The sequence below is a fragment of the Misgurnus anguillicaudatus genome, chromosome 18 (assembly GCF_027580225.2).
Source record: "Misgurnus anguillicaudatus chromosome 18, ASM2758022v2, whole genome shotgun sequence".
NCBI classification, from domain to species: Eukaryota; Metazoa; Chordata; class Actinopteri; order Cypriniformes; family Cobitidae; genus Misgurnus; species Misgurnus anguillicaudatus.
In genome coordinates this window covers 33,270,477-33,289,746 of record NC_073354.2, presented here as the reverse complement: position 1 = coordinate 33,289,746, position 19,270 = coordinate 33,270,477, and the positions used below count along the sequence as shown (strand labels likewise).

The window sequence follows — 19,270 nt, the reverse complement described above, 5'->3', positions numbered from 1 at the left end:
CATCCAATCCTGTGTCCGTAACGGGGGGCTGCGTCCGAAAACTCTAAATTGCTGCCTTCTGAGGCAGCTTTCCAAGGCAGCAAGGCATCAAGGCATGTCCGAATTCAATGTTTGGTTTACTTCCTGTCTCCTGAGATACCTATGCGTGGACGTACATTAAAGGCGCAAAAGAGGATGTTTCCGCCGACTGAGAATCCAAAGACCGTTACTGAGTTTTTTAAATAAGCGCATGCGCAAGAACAGCCTCCCTCCTTACAGCTCATTTCTAGGAAACGCCTTTCATAACTCGTGCACGAGTATTTGAACACGAGTGTTTGTTTACCACTGACATATGCTGTGTCGCCTCAGTGGATTCATTATGTGAAAAGATTATGGAGAGGGGGTTCAATCTTCAGCTGGCTGGCAGGGGCAGCCACTGGCGGGTCACGTGACCTGCCAGTTGCTGATTGGAAGCTGCCTATAGCGGGGATGGTTGGTCACGTGACGGGTCAGATCACGTCACCTGCCATCCCCGACACTGGCAGGTCACGTCACCTGCCATCCCTGCCAGTGGTAGCGATTTCTTAAAAGTGATCGTTTAACGTATTTGGCAGTGATATGTTTTGCTTTTTATTCATTCAGTATGTTTAATGTCTATGCGTGTTAGTTATTTGAATATGTACTTGGATTAAAATGTATTTTCATGCATTCACAACCAGTAGGACGAGCAGTACAGCCAGCAGCAGAGTGACAAAGCTCCTAATGTAGCACCTTTCTTTTCTGTTCAAAACCGGATTTATTTGCTTTGTCTAATGAATCTGTTTTATGTGTCAGTCAAATGGCTATTAAGGCTTGAAGTGAAAGCTCAGTGCATACAGATGCTACCCGCCTGCTCCCGCTTACATAGTAGGCTTGTTCGACTTCGTGTGGCGCCGTGGGAGCCTTCGGCCGGATGGCGTCGAAGTACCGCGAGAGCGATTTGCGAACTCATACGGAGGAATCTCTTTTACATCGCTCTCGCGGTGCTTTGACGTCGTCCGGCGGGGGGTGCTTGCGGCGCCGCACGAAGTCGAACAAGCTTAATATCAAATGAAATATTTCCAACAGGCAGCTGACCAGCCACTATTGTGGGCGGACTTTTGACGGGCACACTCCTGCCTTCCGCAAAAGGAATTATATAATTATATAAAATTATATGTATGCATTCACAACCAGTGAACTTTGACGCGCACCCTCCTGCCCTCAACAAAAGGATCTATACTATTTTTTACTCTGCATTTGTGCCCATGGACGTCCTCCGATAAAACATCATCATTTTGTAAACATTGATCACGCTCAAGGTGCTCAAAATCAAATGCTCTGTGATGGATGCATTCACAGCCAGCCAGTGAGAGAAATGATCTGTACTGGATGCATTCAGCCGCCACCATTTTGCGCAAACTTTTGACTGCTCTTCACAAAAGCAATTATATTACTTTTATTCTGATTTTGTGCTTATGGATGTCTTCCGATAAAACATCATCATTTTGTAAACATTTATCATGTTTAAGGTGCCTAAAATCAAATGTTCTGTAATGGATGCATTCACAGCCAGCCAGTGAGAGAAATGATCTGTACTGGATGCATTCAGCCGCCACCATTTTGCGCAAACTTTTGACTGCTCTTCACACAAGGAATTATACCATTTCCACTCTGATTTTGTGCCCACGGATGTCTTCCAACAAAACATCATCATTTTGTAAACATTTATCTCGTTTAAGTCGCTCAAAATCAAATGCTCCGTAATGGATGCATTCACAGCCAGCCAGTGAGAGAAATGATCTGTACTGGATGCATTCAGCCGCCACCATTTTGCGCAAACTTTTGACTGCTCTTCACAAAAGCAATCACACTACCTTTACTCCTCATTTGTGCCCATGGATGTCCTCCGATAAAACATCATCATCTTGTAAACATTCATCATGCCCAAGGCGCCCAAAATCAAATGCTCCGTAATGGATGCATTCACAGCCAGCCAGTGAGAGAAATCATCTGTACTGGATGCATTCACAGCCACCACCGTTTTGTGCAAACTTTTGACTGCTCTTCACAAAAGCAATCATACTATCTTTATTCCTCATTTGTGCTTATGGATGTCTTCCAACAAAACATCATCGTTTTGTAAACATTGATCACGATTAAGATGCTGTCTGTATGATTCTCGATGTGCCAGTGGGGATTGTGATAGCTGAAGATTGGACGACTCTTCAACCCTTAACTCTGTGCATTCCCTTAATTAGAATAGAAATTGAGATTGTGATTACATATGTACAATTTGGATATATGTTTCGATATTGCTGCAAGTATTGTATTTTTACTCTTATTATTTATATTGGAGTAGCACTTAAATGTGTTACTGCGAAAAAAAAATATATTTCTGTTATCTTTCAGTAATTATTTTTATTATTAAGAGTTTACAGTGCAGATGGATTACACCCATTCAAAGCATAACATTTTAGAAACTTAATATCTTTAAGAAAATGTCTTTATTCTATGTGGGTTTGTAAACATTTACAAAATACAATCGTTGTTGAAAACCAATACATTATGTGGTCTGTGATTTTATTAATGCACTATATAATTTTGAATCTATACTGTCATCTAAAATATGTTCAGAATTGTTACAGCAGGGTTAAAGATATATATCGGAGCAAGAAAGTGGCTGGTTGAGCTGTGCATCCAGTTGAGATCATTTGCTTTTAAGCATCTTAATCGTGATAAATGTTTACAAAACGATGATTGATTAATGAAAGACATCCATAAGGACAAATGCAGAGTAAAAAACAATATAATTCCTTTTGTGAAGAGCAGGAGGTTGTGCTTTAAAGTTCGCGCAAAATAGTTGCTGACTGAGGTGGCTGTAAATCCAACCAGTTCAGATCATTTCTATTTTAAGCACCATAAACACGATAAATGTTTACAAAACGATGATTGATTATTGGAAGACATCCATAAGGACAAATGCAGAGTAAAAAAATAATATAATTCCTTTTGTGAAGAGCAGGAGGTTGTGCTTTAAAGTTCGCGCAATATAGTGGCTGACTGAGGTGGCTGTAAATCCCACCAGTTCAGATCATTTCGTTTTTAAGCACCATAAACACGATAAATGTTTACAAAACGTTGATTGATTATTGGAAGACATTCATAAGGACAAATGCAGAGTAAAAAAATAATATAATTCCTTTTGTGAAGAGCAGTAGGTTGTGCTTTAAAGTTCGCGCAATATAGTGGCTGACTGAGGTGGCTGTAAATCCAACCAGTTCAGATCATTTCGTTTTTAAGCACCATAAACACGATAAATGTTTACAAAACGATGATTGATTATTGGAAGACATCCATAAGGGCAAGTGCAGAATAAAAAAAATCATATAATTCCTTTTGTGAAGAGCAGGAGGCCGTGCGTTAAAGTTGGCGCAAAATAGTAGCTGACTGAGGTGTGGTCCATCCAGTTTAGATCATTTGTTTTTAAGCGCATTTAACGTGATAAATGTTTACAAAACCATGATTGATTTTTAGAAGACATCAAGAAGCACAAATGAAGATTAAAAAAATATGATATATTCCTTTTGTGGATAGCAAAACAGTGACTGAGCTGGCTGTAATGCGTTCAGATCATTTGTATTTAAGCACCTCAAATGCGGAAAATCTTTACAAAATGATGATTGATTATTGGAAGACATCCATAAGCACAGATGCAGAGTAAAAATAATATAATTCCTTTTGTTGGGGTGTGCATTAAAGTTTGCACAAAACAGTGGTGAGCTGCATGTTGAAAATATTTTGTTTGATATAATAATGTAAGCGGGAGCTTCAACTCCAAGCCTTAATAGCCATTTGACAGATACATACAAAAAAATCCATATTACAAAGCAAATAAATCCGGTTTTGAACAGAAAAGAAAAGCAATAAATTAGGTGCTTCATCACTCTGCTGCTGGTTGTAGGTTACTGCTCCTCCTACCGGTTGTGAAAGCATGAAAAATAGTTAGACATTAAACACACTGAATGAAAGCATATCACTTCCAAATACGCCAAACTACTCTCAAGCAATTGCTGCCAGTGGCAGGGATAGCGGCTGCCAGTGACAGGGATGGCGGCTGCCAGTGGCAGCCACCAGTGGTTAGGTGTGTTCGACTTCATGCGGCGCTGCGCAGACCGATCGGCGGCTGACTTGAAGCAGTGCATTTTGGTTAGTACTTTTGTCCGACTTAAGCTGGCGCTGCAGGCACGTGACTGTGTCATATGGTTTTTAAGTACCGCGAGAGCGATTCGAGATCAGCCGCCTGACTTAGCCAGCGCAGTTCCCGAAGAGGAGCTGCACGGGCTGTAATGACGACACAGCTGTTTCACGATTGGTCGGATTCACCACATGACAACACTCACGTGTGTTTCGTGGGTATTTTTACGCCCTTAGTTCCACAAATGCTCACAAATCTGTATTTTTATAACAGTTAAAGCTCTTTTCATGTAGTCGCGATGTTATATTGTATCATCTTCATCAAAATAAAATGGATAAAAAACGTAGACCCCACTACATTGGTATTTAAATAATATATGCTTATGTTAAACTTTATTCTTGTAAAAACAGATGCTGTAATCCTCTTCAGTTCCACTCATGCTCATGCACGGACATTCAAAACAGTATAATTCACTTTTTATGTTGTTTACATCTTACAAATCATGTTTAATGCGATTAAGCAAGCAAACGACACGTGATCAGCCATGCCTGACGTAAATGCCGCAAACTACGGGAAGCACAGCGCGTCCGACTTCACGTCTCCGTTTTCAGCTCCTCCCCGCCTGCAAGCGGCTAATCTCGCCGATCGGTTACATCCAGCCACAGCCGATGTCGAACACACCTGTTGAGTGGCAGGATAGGTGACCTACCCGTGGTTGAGTGGCTGGTCACGTGACCCGCCTGTGGTTGAGTGGCTGGTCACGTGACCCGCCAGTGGCTGCCCCTGCCAGCCAGCTGAAGATTGAACCCCTACAGAGATTATGATAATAAACACATAAGACGTAAAGTTAGATCAGTCGACGCTACTCCCATTTCAACTAGCATGTAGCAGACTGGTCACTTACAACTACAGTACAAGAACAACGTCGATATACCTGAATAACAGTACAACAATAATTATTCCACAAAGAAAGAATAATCACTGTTACCTGTCGAAGAGAATTTTTGCGACCTGCGCGTCTGACACCTCTCTGTTCCTTCATTGCTCTCCAGTGTTGAAATGTTTCTCCAATAACGACTCTGGTTAGATAACATTCTTCTGACAATTTTCTCCTCTTCTCAGCGACTTAAAAACTCTTTCTTTTGCGTCCTATTTCGGGTTTCTTCTCTTCCATGGTGCAGATTCGAGGAGGAAAGCAGGAGCGAAAATGAAAACAAACCGAAACTTAAGACGGAGTTTCATGCGCTATGCGCATGCGTCACTCGTGTAACGTTACTGGAGCGCGCACGTCTCTCGCAAGAAACGTAATGGCAGTGATTGACAAGCCAGAGGGCCAATGACGATTGCGATGATTGCATTAACGATTGGCTGATGTTTATAAGGCCCTACCTTATGCACAGATGACATATATTAATTTTATTACTTTCAGTGCGCCTAATAAATAGTCTTTTATCATTTAGTAAAGACAGTTTCAGGTAATATTGTGTAACCTACACTATGTAGCTGTTAATAATGCCGACCAGATTGACTACGCAACCCCTACTTTCTGGGGATAGGGGACCCTATTAATAATAATTTCAAGCACAGGTAGTCCAAATAAATGAACAAGAAGCCAGAGTACAAAACGGTTCTTTTTCTTTATTTAGAAAACAGGTTTATGCCTTCTCCACAGGAAAGCTCGTTGAGATATTAATACCTTCGCAAGATTAGACTAAACAAATGAAACAAATTAAAGACAAGGAAAGCCAATTTACACAAACAAAATTATTATTAAACTCAACATTTAAAGAAACAAAAGAATTAACGAATTCAAAAGAAGCTTAATCAAATAAACAGCACAAAACAAGCAATAAATTCAATATTTCAATAACCAAATTTAGGATTCAAATATTAGAGAAAATAGTAAATTTGGATGGAAAAGTAAATCCAATGCTGAAAAAAAACTACAGATATAATAGCAAACAAACAAACAAACAAACAAAACAACAAAACAACCTTAAATCATAGACTGGATAACGCCACACGGGAGGAAACAAAACCAAAATGAATCAAAACGTTCAAACCACACGTGAACACAGAAAAACCAAAAATCACAAAAGCAAAAGAAGACCTCCCATGTAGTGATAAACCAATCGGCTAATTAAAGATTGCACAAGAAAAAAAAGAAAAAAATTATAAATCAAATGAAAACACATTAACCAATTTTAAACTAAATAAACCTAAATAAAGTTTAAATGGAAAGGAAACGGTAGCAATAACTGAAGGAGAATTTGAAACCTGTAATTAAAACCAGTTCACATTTTTATTCACCAAAACAATCATATCACACCTTAAAATACACATAAAATTCTCACATACCGTCTCATAGTACGCTATCACTCATTATTTTGACCAAACCGTAACAGTCTCATTAAAGGCGGAAGTGTTACCACACTATCACTCCCAAGGATCCACCATGAATGCTGGTGCTCGTAACTCTGTATAGACACAAGTTTACCCTAAAATAACATATGCTAAATTTATTTATTTTACTTTACCACATTTTGTATAAATTACAACTCGTCATTTTAATCATACACTCACACTCAGATGACAGAACCCTAACGCAGAGTTGCATGCGCACAGCGCTTTCAGATCAAAGGCCGTCAGCACAACTTAATCCTAAAACACATTTATAGAAAATTAAACAAACACTTAAAAAAAAAATCTACCATGAATGAGAGTCGGGTTTACTCACACCACTTGTCGAGAGCAGCACTCGCATGAGCAGTTCTTCCAATGCGAAAGAACGCCACACACACGCACTCATTCATAAAGTGGAGAACAAAAGCGAACGTTGTTACCCCAATGCAGAAATGCATGCACACAGCGCTCTCAGATCAGTAGGTTGTCAGCGAACAAAACAATCCTAAAAACACATAACGAGTCTATTAAACTAAAATCTACCAAACGAAGTCGCATCTACTTACAAACTTGTGGAGAGCAGCAATCACATAAGCAGTTCTTCCAACGCGCCAGAGAGAACACCCCACACACTCGTTTATCAAGCAAAAAACGAGAACAAACGTAATTTCATTAAATCCCACGAGACTTTAAAGGCTACCTGTTTGATCGCATCACCTGCCCCTTAAAGGCATAGCATGCGCATTCCGGTTACATCCACCCCCTCTTTCAAAATTCACCGTCCCGGTGATAACACTCATACCCATCCCACAAATTCTAATTCCAGGGTCTAAAAGGGACATATAGCGAACTTACCAAAACTGAATTCGGGGGAACGTGGTTCCCTGGTAATTGTATTGGCCTTGGAAGATTAAATGGATTTGAATGTTGGCCAGCCTTTGCTCGAACCGACCGGCGCAAACCGAATTCTGCCCGTTCCTGCTCCAATTCTCGCTCTAATTGATTGCTAGAGCCAGGAATTGGTTCAAGGAAGTCAGAGGAGTCAACCACCTGCTCTAATTGATCGCTAGGGCCAGGAATTGGTTCAAGACAGTCAGGGGAATCAACCACCTGCTCTAATTGATCGCTAGGGCCAGGAATTGGTTCAAGGAAGTCAGGGGACTCAAACACCTGCTCTGCTGGACACTGGACATCCAGGGGGTCAGTGACATGTTCGATTAGACACCCCTCTACCTCCCGCTCACCTGGATCTTCCCTGGCTGCCGCTACTGATGGACCTCCCCCCTGGGTTACATGCAAAACAATAATCTCCTCCTCCGACATGTCCTCCTCAGCCAATTGCATTTGCTGAATAAACTCCAGCCGTCTTGCTGGAGGACAACTCCCCTCGACCTCACATTTGTCCAAGGGTACATACCCATCAACAAGCTCTCGCAAATCCGAACGATGAACGTTCTTCATGTGTACTACTGAATCCTGCTGTCTTACTTTATAGACAGTACCTACACCATCCAAACACTCCACTACCTCATACACCTTAGAATCCCACACATCTTGAATTTTATAACGTCCTGGGAAATGGTTCTTGCACAGAAACACAGTGCCTACTGGTAGAATGGGCACAAAATCTGGGGAATGGCGCGCTCTCTGGGCTGCTGCCACTCCAAGCTGTTCTCTAGCCCTACTATACACCAAAGCCAAATGGTCTCGATGACTTTCCACCCAATCTTGAGCTGTCGCCGGCACACTATCTTCTTCCATCCCTAAAAGGGCATCCACCGGAAGCCTTGGCTTCTGGCCAAACATAATTGGCGTAGTCGGGCAGGGTTATATTTAGAGAAGCCTGAGTACAAGGGGTCTTATTATTCTAAAGTGTTTATTTTGTGTGGTGGGAAAGGAAACGGTGGTCGTAACAGATTGAAGACTTCCTCATCGGGTTGCAAGCTGGTGATTATCTTTTGCCAGTTGTCTTTTGAATTGTTCTGTTTTTGTGTTTATTTATTATACAAAGTGATTGTATAATGGAGGAATAATTCAGAGCCCTGGCCGAATTGGTACAACAATTGCAGGCAGATAACCAGCAACGTCAGGAAGAACTCTTTAGGAGGCCTGCTAATGTTGGTGGAGATGAGGCACAGGCTGCTAGCCCTAGGCGGGAGGTTGAAGCCCGTCCATTCGTTAATGCATCTGCATCTGAACGATATGTATATGTTCCACGCGAAAGAGAAAATGTCCCAGGTTTTCTGGAAAAAGGTTCAATGATTTGTTGACAATAGAAGATTGGGTAGAAGAAGTACGTAGGTCTTTGATAGTTCGTCCAGCCCCAGAGGCTGAGAAAGCTTTGTTTGTTTATGATCTTTTAGATGGAGAAGCTAAGGCTGAAGTAAAGTTTCGCCCCTCTAGTGAGAGGGATGATCCTGAAAAAATCTTTACAATCTTACTTGATATGTATGGGTGTTCCCAGTCTTTGGTTGGTTTGCAGAAGCAGTTTTTCCAACGTCGCCAGCTGGAGGGAGAGTCGCTGCGCGAATACCCGCACGCCCTCATGGCTCTAATGGAGGCAATGAAGCGCAAGAACTTGCCAGGTATTTGTAACCCAGACCACACATTACGTGATCAGTTTATTGAACATATGCGTGATAACACCCTTCGCAGGGAATTGAAACGACAGGTGCGGTTAAACACTGAGATGTCATTTCTGGAGGTTCGTTCTGAAGCTAAACGGTGGGCCGATGAGGGAGAAACCCCCGGTGTGAGACCTCAAGCTCATTCTTGTGCTGCAGATGTTCAGGTAGTGGGTACATACAGGTCTAATCCCCCCTCCCCCAAATTAACTAATGAATTGGGTGAACTAAAAGATTGTCTCCGTAAACAACAGGTGCAACTAGATGCCATTTTGAAACACTTGAGTACAAATCCATCAAATACTGTAGGGGGTGCTGTTGGCTTCCGTCCAGGGACTGCCCGTTTCCAAGCCGACGGTAAACCAATCTGCATGTGTTGCAATAAAGTCAATCATATTGCAAGGTTTTGCAGATCTGATGTAACAAGCATACAGGGAAATTTAAGGGGAGTGCCAGGAATTGGTCAGGGGCAGCTATCTCAAGTGCAAAGTCAAACAGTGGCACAGAATACTCCAGTGCAGCCGTAAAACTAGCACCCTCTGGTGTTGGGAGCCTGGCATCAGAGGGGGGTTCTCTTGGCTCTAAAGGTTTATTGGAAGAAGGTTTAGTTCAGCTCATTGGACAATGCCCTGTAGTGGAAGTTTCTTTTGGAGGGGTGAAAACTCCTTGTTTACTGGACACTGGATCTATGGTGTCAATGGTCACAGAGAGTTTTTTTGAGTCAGCATTTCCTATGCATATTAAGGAATGTTTGAAACCTTGTAGCTGGCTGCGGTTGAAGGCTGCTATTGGAGTGGACATTCCCTATTGTGGCTACGTGGAGCTAGAAGTTGAGGTTTTGGGTAAAACTCTTCCTAAGATGGGGGTACTGATTATGAGAGATCCGTTAGATCCCCTTACACGGCAACAAAAGCTTGTAGTCCCAGGTCTCTTGGGCATAAACATTTTGAATTGTTGTTATCAAGAACTTTTTCTTCAACATGAAGAGAGTTTGTTCTCCTCCCTTACAGTTAAACAAGCAGGGAAAGAGTGGAAGCAAGCTCTCTTAGAGTGTCAGAGCTTGGCTCTCACAGCTGAATCAGGGTTATTGGGGAAGGCAGTTGTAAGAGCAGGATCAGCCATACGAGTGCCAGCGGGTTCCCTTCAATGGGTTCCCACAACTGGTTGTCAAGGTATGGCTCGTGTTATTACTTCTGTGTTCTTGGAGCCCCCAGTGGGTGAGGAAAGTGTACTACCTGCAAACATTCTAATTTCAAAGTGTCTTCTACCTGTAGAGCAGGGTGTAGTTTATGTTCCTGTAGTCAATTTGGGGGAAAAAGATCAATGGCTTAGGCCAAAAACCCTTTTAGGCCAGCTGTATAGGGTCGATCTGCAGTCAGTCTTGGATACCGAATTGAAAGAGAGAGTAATTAGTCAGGAGTTTGTGAATTGTAATCAGGTTTTGGAAGCTGCGAGTGGGTCTTTATCAGACCCAATTGAGGTTACATGGCCTTCGTTGTCCACTGCACAGTCTCAACAGGCTAAATGCCTTTTGAACCGTTTTAGTTCTGTGTTTAGTAAAAGTGAGGGGGACTTGGGGTGTACTCACCTAGTCCAACATGAGATACCAGTGTTGGATAATGCTCCTGTTCGCCAGCGCTATCGCCGGTTGCCCCCTCTCAGTATGAGCAAGTCAAAACTCATATTAGTGAGCTGCTGGAACAGGGTATAGTCCGACCTAGTTGTAGTCCCTACTCCTCGCCTATTGTAGTGGTACAAAAAAGATGGCAGTATACGTCTTTGCGTTGATTACAGACAACTTAATGCTAAATCTCGGAAAGATGCTTACCCACTTCCAAGGATAGAGGAGTCAATTGATGCGGTAACAGGGGCTAAGTGGTTTTCTACTCTTGACTTGGCTAGTGGGTATAACCAAGTTCCAGTGGTTGAACGGGATAAAGAGAAGACTGCTTTCTGCACGCCTTTTGGCCTCTTTGAATATAATCGTATGCCTTTTGAATTGTGCAATGCACCTGGCACTTTCCAGAGGCTTATGGAGCGGATCTTTGGGGACCAACGTTTTCAGTCCCTGTTGTTATACTTGGACGATATTGTTATCTTTTCTGGTTCTTTCGAACAACATCTTCAACGGTTGGAGATGGTCTTGGGGCGTCTTGAACAGAACAATCTGAAGCTTAAGTTTCAAAAATGCAATTTTTTCTTGGTCACAAAGTATCTTGGTCACATAATTTCTTTTCATGGAGTGTCTACCGACCCAGAGAAAATTAGTGCAGTAGCCAACTGGAAGCGACCCAGCAACCTTTTGGAATTGCGCTCCTTTTTTGGGTTTTGCATCATACTACAGAAGGTTTGTAAAGGGGTTTGCTCAATATGTGGCACCTTTACATAGACTAGTCGGAGAGCTTCAGGGTAAGGGAAAGAAGCGGGGGTCAGGCACTAATACTTTGCTAGAAGGGCGATGGTCAGAAGTTGTGGAGAATGCCTTTGTGGTTTTAAAGAGGTCATTGGTAGAGGCTCCAGTGCTGGGCTATGCTGATTTCTCTAAGCCATTTGTGCTAGAGATAGATGCTAGTCAGGTTGGCCTTGGGGCAGTATTGTCTCAGGAACAGGAGGGCCAACGGAGACCTATCGCTTATGCCAGTCGGGGTTTGCGCCCTGCAGAAAGGAACATGTCAAACTACAGTTCGATGAAGTTAGAGCTCTTGGCCCTTAAGTGGGCCGTCTCTGAGAAATTCAGAGAATATTTGCTTGGGGCAAAATTTGTGGTATTTACAGACAACAACCCTTTGAGATATCTGCAGACTGCAAAGTTGGCTGCCGTAGAGCAGCGTTGGGTGTCTGAGTTGGCTTTGTTTGATTTTGAGTTGAAATATTGTCCTGGCACAGCTAATCGCAATGCGGATGCACTTTCCCGTCTTCCTGTAGATCCAGCCCCTAATAGCGTAGGAGAAGTTGTTCCTGGCATAACTTTGCCTTGGGTACTGTCATCAGTTCAGTGTTCAAGATTTGTTACTAATTCTGCCTTAACCTCAGAAATAGCCGCTGTGCCTTTCTGTGAAAATGCAGATATGCAAGCGCTTCAGGCTACAGACCCTCACATTGCTGCATTTTTTAAATATTGGAAAAAAGGGGTGGTCCCTACCCGTTATGAAAGAGCTAAAGAGTCCAAGGAAGTACTGGAGTTGGTTCGCCAGTGGAAGCGTGTTCGGCAGAAAGATGGAGTTCTGTATAGGGAAGTCTTCCTGCCTCCAGGTAAGGTTAGAGTATTACAAGTTCTATTGCCTGAGGCCTTAAAAAAGGAAGTTTTGGAGGGTCTTTATGACCACCATGGTCATCAAGGTGTAGAGAGGACAACCACTTTGGTGAGGGAGAGATGTTTCTGGCCTAACTTGCGGCACGATGTTAAGCAATGGTGCACTAAATGTCAGCATTGTGTAGTTTCCAAGGCCTTACGCCCTAAAGTTCGGACGACCATGGGGCATTTGATGGCTTCGAGGCCCTTGGAAATTCTTACAGTTGATTTCACACTTTTAGTTTTTTCAAAGTTTACTCAAGCTTACCCTACTCGAGATCAAAAGGCTAGCACTGTGGTTGTATCCTGACAGAGAGGTGGTTCTACATTTACGGAGTACCGAAACGTATCCACTCAGATCAGGGGTGAAATTTTGAAGAAGAATTGCTTAAGCGATTGTGCCACCTGTATGGGGTTCAAAAAAGTAGTACCACCACATATCATCCTCAGGGAAATGGGCAGTGTGAAAGGTTTAATCGTACCTTGCACGACCTATTGCGTACTTTGCCCATTGAAAAGAAAAGGGTATGGCCACAATTTTTACCACAGTTGCTTTTTGCCTATAAAACCTCTGCCCATCAATCCACTGGCTATTCCCCTTATGAACTTATGTTTGGCCAGAAGCCAAAGCTTCCGGTGGATGCCCTTTTAGGGATAGAGGAAGATAGTGTGCCGGCGACAGCTCAAGATTGGGTGGAAAGTCATCGAGACCATTTGGCTTTGGTGTATAGTAGGGCTAGGGAACAGCTTGGAGTGGCAGCAGCCCAGAGAGCGCGCCATTCCCCAGATTTTGTGCCCATTCTACCAGTAGGCACTGTGTTTCTGTGCAAGAACCATTTCCCAGGACGTTATAAAATTCAAGATGTGTGGGATTCTAAGGTGTATGAGGTAGTGGAGTGTTTGGATGGTGTAGGTACTGTCTATAAAGTAAGACAGCAGGATTCAGTAGTGCACATGAAGAACGTTCATCGTTCGGATTTGCGAGAGCTTGTTGATGGGTATGTACCCTTGGACAAATGTGAGGTCGAGGGGAGTTGTCCTCCAGCAAGACGGCTGGAGTTTATTCAGCAAATGCAATTGGCTGAGGAGGACATGTCGGAGGAGGAGATTATGGTTTTGCATGTAACCCAGGGGGGAGGTCCATCAGTAGCGGCAACCAGGGAGGATCCAGGTGAGCAGGAGGTAGAGGGGTGTCTAATCGAACATGTCACTGACCCCCTGGATGTCCAGTGTCCGGCAGAGCAGGTGTTTGATTCCCCTGACTTCCTTGAACCAATTCCTGGCCCTAGCGATCAATTAGAACCAGAATTAGAGCAGGTGGTTGATTCCCCTGACTTCCTTGAACCAATTCCTGGCCCTAGCGATCAATTAGAGCAGGTGGTTGATACCCCTGACTTCCTTGAACCAATTCCTGGTTCTAGCAATCAATTAGAACCAAAATTGGAGCAGGAACGGGCAGAATTCGGTTTGCGCCGGTCAGTTCGAGCAAAGGCTGGCCAACATTCAAATCCATTTAATCTTCCAAGGCCGGTACAATTACCAGGGAACCACGTTCCCCCGAATTCAGTTTTGGTAAGTTCGCTATATGTCCCTTTTAGACCCTGGAATTAGAATTTGTGGGATGGGTATGAGTGTTATCACCGGGACGGTGAATTTTGAAAGAGGGGGTGGATGTAACCGGAATGCGCATGCTATGCCTTTAAGGGGCAGGTGATGCGATCAAACAGGTAGCCTTTAAAGTCTCGTGGGATTTAATGAAATTACGTTTGTTCTCGGGTTTCGCTTGATAAACGAGTGTGTGGGCCGTTCTCGGGCGCGTTGGAAGAACTGCTTATGTGATTGCTGCTCTCCACAAGTTTGTAAGTAGATGCGACTTCGTTTGGTAGATTTTAATGAGATAGTTTAGTTTAATAGACTCGTTATGTGTTTTTAGGATTGTTTTGTTCGCTGACGACCTACTGATCTGAGAGCACTGTGTGCATGCATTTCTGCATTGGGGAAACGACGTTCGTTCTTGTTCTCCACTTTATGAATGAGTGCGTGTGTGTGGCGTTCTTTTGCATTGGAAGAACTGATCATGTGATTGCTGCTCTCGACAAGTGGTGTGAGTAAACCCGACTCTCATTCATGGTAGATTTTTTTTTTAAGTGTTTGTTTAATTTTCTATAAATGTGTTTTAGGATTAAGTTGTGCTGACGGCCTTTGATCTGAAAGCGCTGTGCGCATGCAACTCTGCGTTAGGGTTCTGTCATCTGAGTGTGAGTGTATGATTAAAATGACGAGTTGTAATTTATACAAAATGTGGTGTTATAAATTTAGCATATGTTATTTTAGGGTAAACTTGTGTCTATACAGAGTTACGAGCACCAGCATTCATGGTGGATCCTTGGGAGTGATTGTGTGGTAACACTTCTGCCTTTAATGAGACTGTTACGGCTTGGTCAACATGATGGGTGATAGCGTATTATGAGACGGTTTCAAATTCTCCTTCAGTTATTGCTACCGTTTCCTTTCCATTTAAACTTTATTTAGGTTTATTTAGTTTAAAATTGGTTAATGTGTTTTCATTTGATTTATAATTTTCTTTTTTTCTTTTCTTGTGCAATCTTTAATTAGCCGATTGGTTTATCACTACATGGGAGGTCTTCTTTTGCTTTTGTGATTTTTGGTTTTTCTGTGTTCACGTGTGGTTTGAACGTTTTGATTCATTTTGGTTTTGTTTCCTCCCGTGTGGCGTTATCCAGTCTATGATTTAAGGTTGTTTTGTTGGTTTGTTTGTTTGTTTGTTTGTTTGCTATTATATCTGTAGTTTTTTTTCAGCATTGGATTTACTTTTCCATCCAAATTTACTATTTTCTCTAATATTTGAATCCTAAATTTGGTTATTGAAATATTGAATTTATTGCTTGTTTTGTGCTGTTTATTTGATTAAGCTTCTTTTGAATTCGTTAATTCTTTTGTTTCTTTAAATGTTGACTTTAATAATAATTTTGTTGGTGTAAATTTGGCTTTCCTTGTCTTTAATTTGTTTCATTTGTTTATTAATACTTTTGCAAGATTAGACTATCTCAATGAGCTTTCCTGTGGAGAAGGCATCAACCTGTTTTCTAAATAAAGAAAAGAACCATTTTGTACTCTGGCTTCTTGTTCATTTATTTGGACTACCTGTGCTTAAAATTATTATTAATAGGGTCCCCTATCCCCAGAAAGTAGGGGTTGCGTAGTCAATCTGGTCGGCATTATTAACAGCTACATAGTGTAGGTTACAATTGCAAAAATGTATTAAACAAACATCCTCTTTTCCACCTTTAAGAATGTGATTGGTCGAGTCCAGTCGAGTTCGAAAAAATAAAATGGCGGCCAAGGACGCGACTGGACCACCAATTTAGTGTAAATAAAGGTATATTTTCACTTTTTACACCTTTTAATTGCATTTCTAGCGAGAAATTAGTATTGTAGTTTTCAAATATGTGATTAGTTATCACAAAGGCGCTCTCTGTTTAAATTTCAAACACGCTGCCTTAGAAGTGTGTCCGAAAGTCTTTCTCTGAGCTACCTTCATGCCTCCGAAGTCATTTCCTCATGAGGCAGCAAGGCAACGAGTCACTGCCTTGAGTTTTCGGACGCAGCACAGGTTATACAGTGGATTGGCCAGGCGTTTACTTTTATTTGATTGGAAGCTCAGCTTATCGCCTAGCAACTACCTATGCTGTCGGTTGGTTGCACGCGTCGCATCCACAGATTCCACACACACACATCCTGGATGAAATAGTTTGAGTTAAGTTGCTAGTCAGCTTTTAAAACGATCAGTGGGGTTGGTCAAAGCTGAACTTCAAGTTAGATTAAACTTTAAATGATCATGCTTGGAGTTTAAAGCATTCATTGAGGGACAGCCGAGACTTCTGCAGGCAGCAAAAAGGGACGAGGAATACACATGGAAAAAGAGGTGAGGAATGTCAGTTTTAATTTGCCCAAATTTACTAAGATAACAAAAACAAAAAGTTTTTTATAATCTATTATAATACATGTAATCATGTTTTAATTGCTAAAGAATATATCCTATATTTGTACAAATGGTTATATTTTATAATAGAATATAATTATGCAGTATATGTTTACACAATGTTTATACAAACGTGTATTTAATGTAGAAAGGAGTGCATCTACATCAGGGAGTGCATCTACTTCAGGGAAAGCATCTATAGGACAAATATAGGTAAGAGAGGGAATAGAGTCCTACAACTGTTAACATAGTATATTTGCAAATATTATTGATCCCCCCCTCCAAAAAACAAAACAAAAATAAATTTCATCTGAGTGTCCCGGTTTTTCACGAATCAAAGGTGGCAACCCTAGTGCGCGCGCAGCACGGGGTCGAACTGTTCATACCATTTAGGCTTTATAATTTAATCTAACAGTGCTGAAAAATGATGACTTACCTCAAATAAAGTGAGCACTACAAACACAAGCCTCTTTGATCTTTGCATTGTCCCAGTCTGCACGTTAATTGCTTGCAGACGCAGATGTTGTATTTTTTTGTTTTTGAGATTCTGCATGACTCGCGAAAACTTAACGGGAGACCTGGTGCGATTTTCACAGCCCACGACGTAAGTAGGCATTTTTGACGATACCGAATAATACGCAACTGAATCTGCTGTAATGACTTTTCTGACCCCGACATGCGCAGTGGGAACAGCCTGTGACGTGAACCGTGAAGGGGTCTATACTAACATTAACTGTTTTAGAAAAAAATAATAATAATAATAATAATAATAAAAAAAAAAAAAATAATAATAATAATAATATACATACTATAATTACACATCATTCTTTTTAATTCCTCAGACTCTATTAATTAATCTTGTTTTTCCTAAATATTTTAATAGGAGATCCCAACTCTTGTCCCCAGGAGACTTTACCAAAATATTACTAATGTCTTGTTCTCCATTTTGCCTTACAGCATTTTTAACTCTTCTCTCTCTAAATCATACTTCTTGCAATAGAATAAAACATGATCCACTGTTTCTTTTTCTCCACAATATTCACACCTTCCGTTTATATGCTTTCCAATAACATATAGAGAACTGTTTAGACCAGTATGACCATTCCTTAATCTTGTAATAACCTTATCCTCTTTTTTATTTCGTACTCCAAATCTTGAACTCCCAACTAATGGGTTGTTTTTATAAAGATATCTTCCTTTAATTTCTTTGTCCCATTGATTCTGCCACATCTTTTTGATTTGTCCCTTAATCACCACTTTAGATTCACACTTACTAATATTTACATGTATATGTTTATTCTCACATTTCACAGCCTCTTTTGCCATTTTATCTGCCCTTTCATTTCCATCAACACCTACATGTGCCGGAACCCACACAAATGTAACAGACACCTCCATTTTATGACATCTGAATAATGATTGTAGTATTTCATATAGCAAATCTTCTCTATTCTTAGAATTGCAAAATTTTAAACTCATTAATGCTGCACATGAATCTGATGCAATTACCACTTTCTCTGGCCTTACTTCTTCTACCCATTGCAATGCAACAACCATGGCCATCATCTCACATGCAAAGACTGATATATCATCAGTAAGTCTCTTTCCATATTCAATGTTAAACTCAGGTATTACTACTGCTGCTGCTGTTCTCCCTGTCATAGGGTCTTTAGAACCATCTGTATACATTTGTAAATAACCACTGTATTTCTCCCTTATATATGATTTAAATATTGTTATATTGCCCTCATGATCATCTCTTGTCACTTCAAGGAGACTAAGATCTATCTCTGGTTGTGGCACTAACCAAGGTGGTATAGTTGGTACTAGTACTACCGTTGGAGAATAAGTCCTATCCAGTATATTGATTTCACTTGCCTTTTTCCTAACAACCCAACCAAAACTCTTTGTTTTCCTTTTTCCATGTTCCCAGCATGGCTCAATAGCATCTATTGCAGGATGATTATGATGTCCTTGTAAATTCACCCAATATGTCATCATAATTTGCTGTCTCCTTAACTCCAATGGCATTTCTCCCATTTCTACCTGCAACGCTGGCACAGATGTTGTTTTAAAAGCCCCACTGCATATCCTCAATGCTTGTGCTTGGATTACATCCAATTTTGTTAACAATGTTTTGGAAGCTGTCCCATACACTATACACCCATAATCCATAACTGATCTTATTAAACCTATATATATTGTTTTCAGAGCTGACCTATCTGCTCCCCACTCAGTTCCCACTAAACATCTCATAACATTTAAAACCTTTTTACATTTATTTACAATATTATCAATATGAACATTCCATATGAGCCTCACATCAAACCACATTCCTAAAAATTTGAATGTTTCAACTCTTTCAAGCTCCTTTCCATATAAATACAGTCGACACTCTGCTCCTATTTTTTTCCTTGTAAAGAAAAGTGTTTTTGTTTTTTCCACCGAAAATTTAAACCCCCATTGTAAGGACCACTTTTCTACTATTTCCATTGTTTCCTGCAGCTGTTTCAACACATATTCTACATTTCTACCTCTTTTCCACAGTGCCCCATCATCTGCGAACAGAGATCTCCCTATACCCTGCCCAATACTATTATACACATCATCAATCATTATTGAAAACAGCAAAGGACTAATAACACTTCCCTGTGGTGTTCCATTATCTACCAAAAAGGTTTCTGAAAAGGTCTTTCCCACTCTCACCTGTATAGAGCGTCCATACAAAAAATCCTTTACCCATCTAAACATAT

General features: G+C 41.2%; 1 long non-coding RNA gene across 1 annotated transcript; it reads right to left on the bottom strand.

Moving 5' to 3' along the window:
* Nucleotides 1–5,766: 5,766 nt before the first annotated feature.
* Nucleotides 5,767–7,976, bottom strand: LOC129423165 (uncharacterized). The gene is made up of 3 exons (XR_008637639.2): nt 7,165–7,976; nt 6,933–7,103; nt 5,767–6,856 (listed from the first exon to the last, which is right to left on the bottom strand). It is a non-coding gene; the product is annotated as an uncharacterized lncRNA (long non-coding RNA).
* Nucleotides 7,977–19,270: the final 11,294 nt, after the last annotated feature.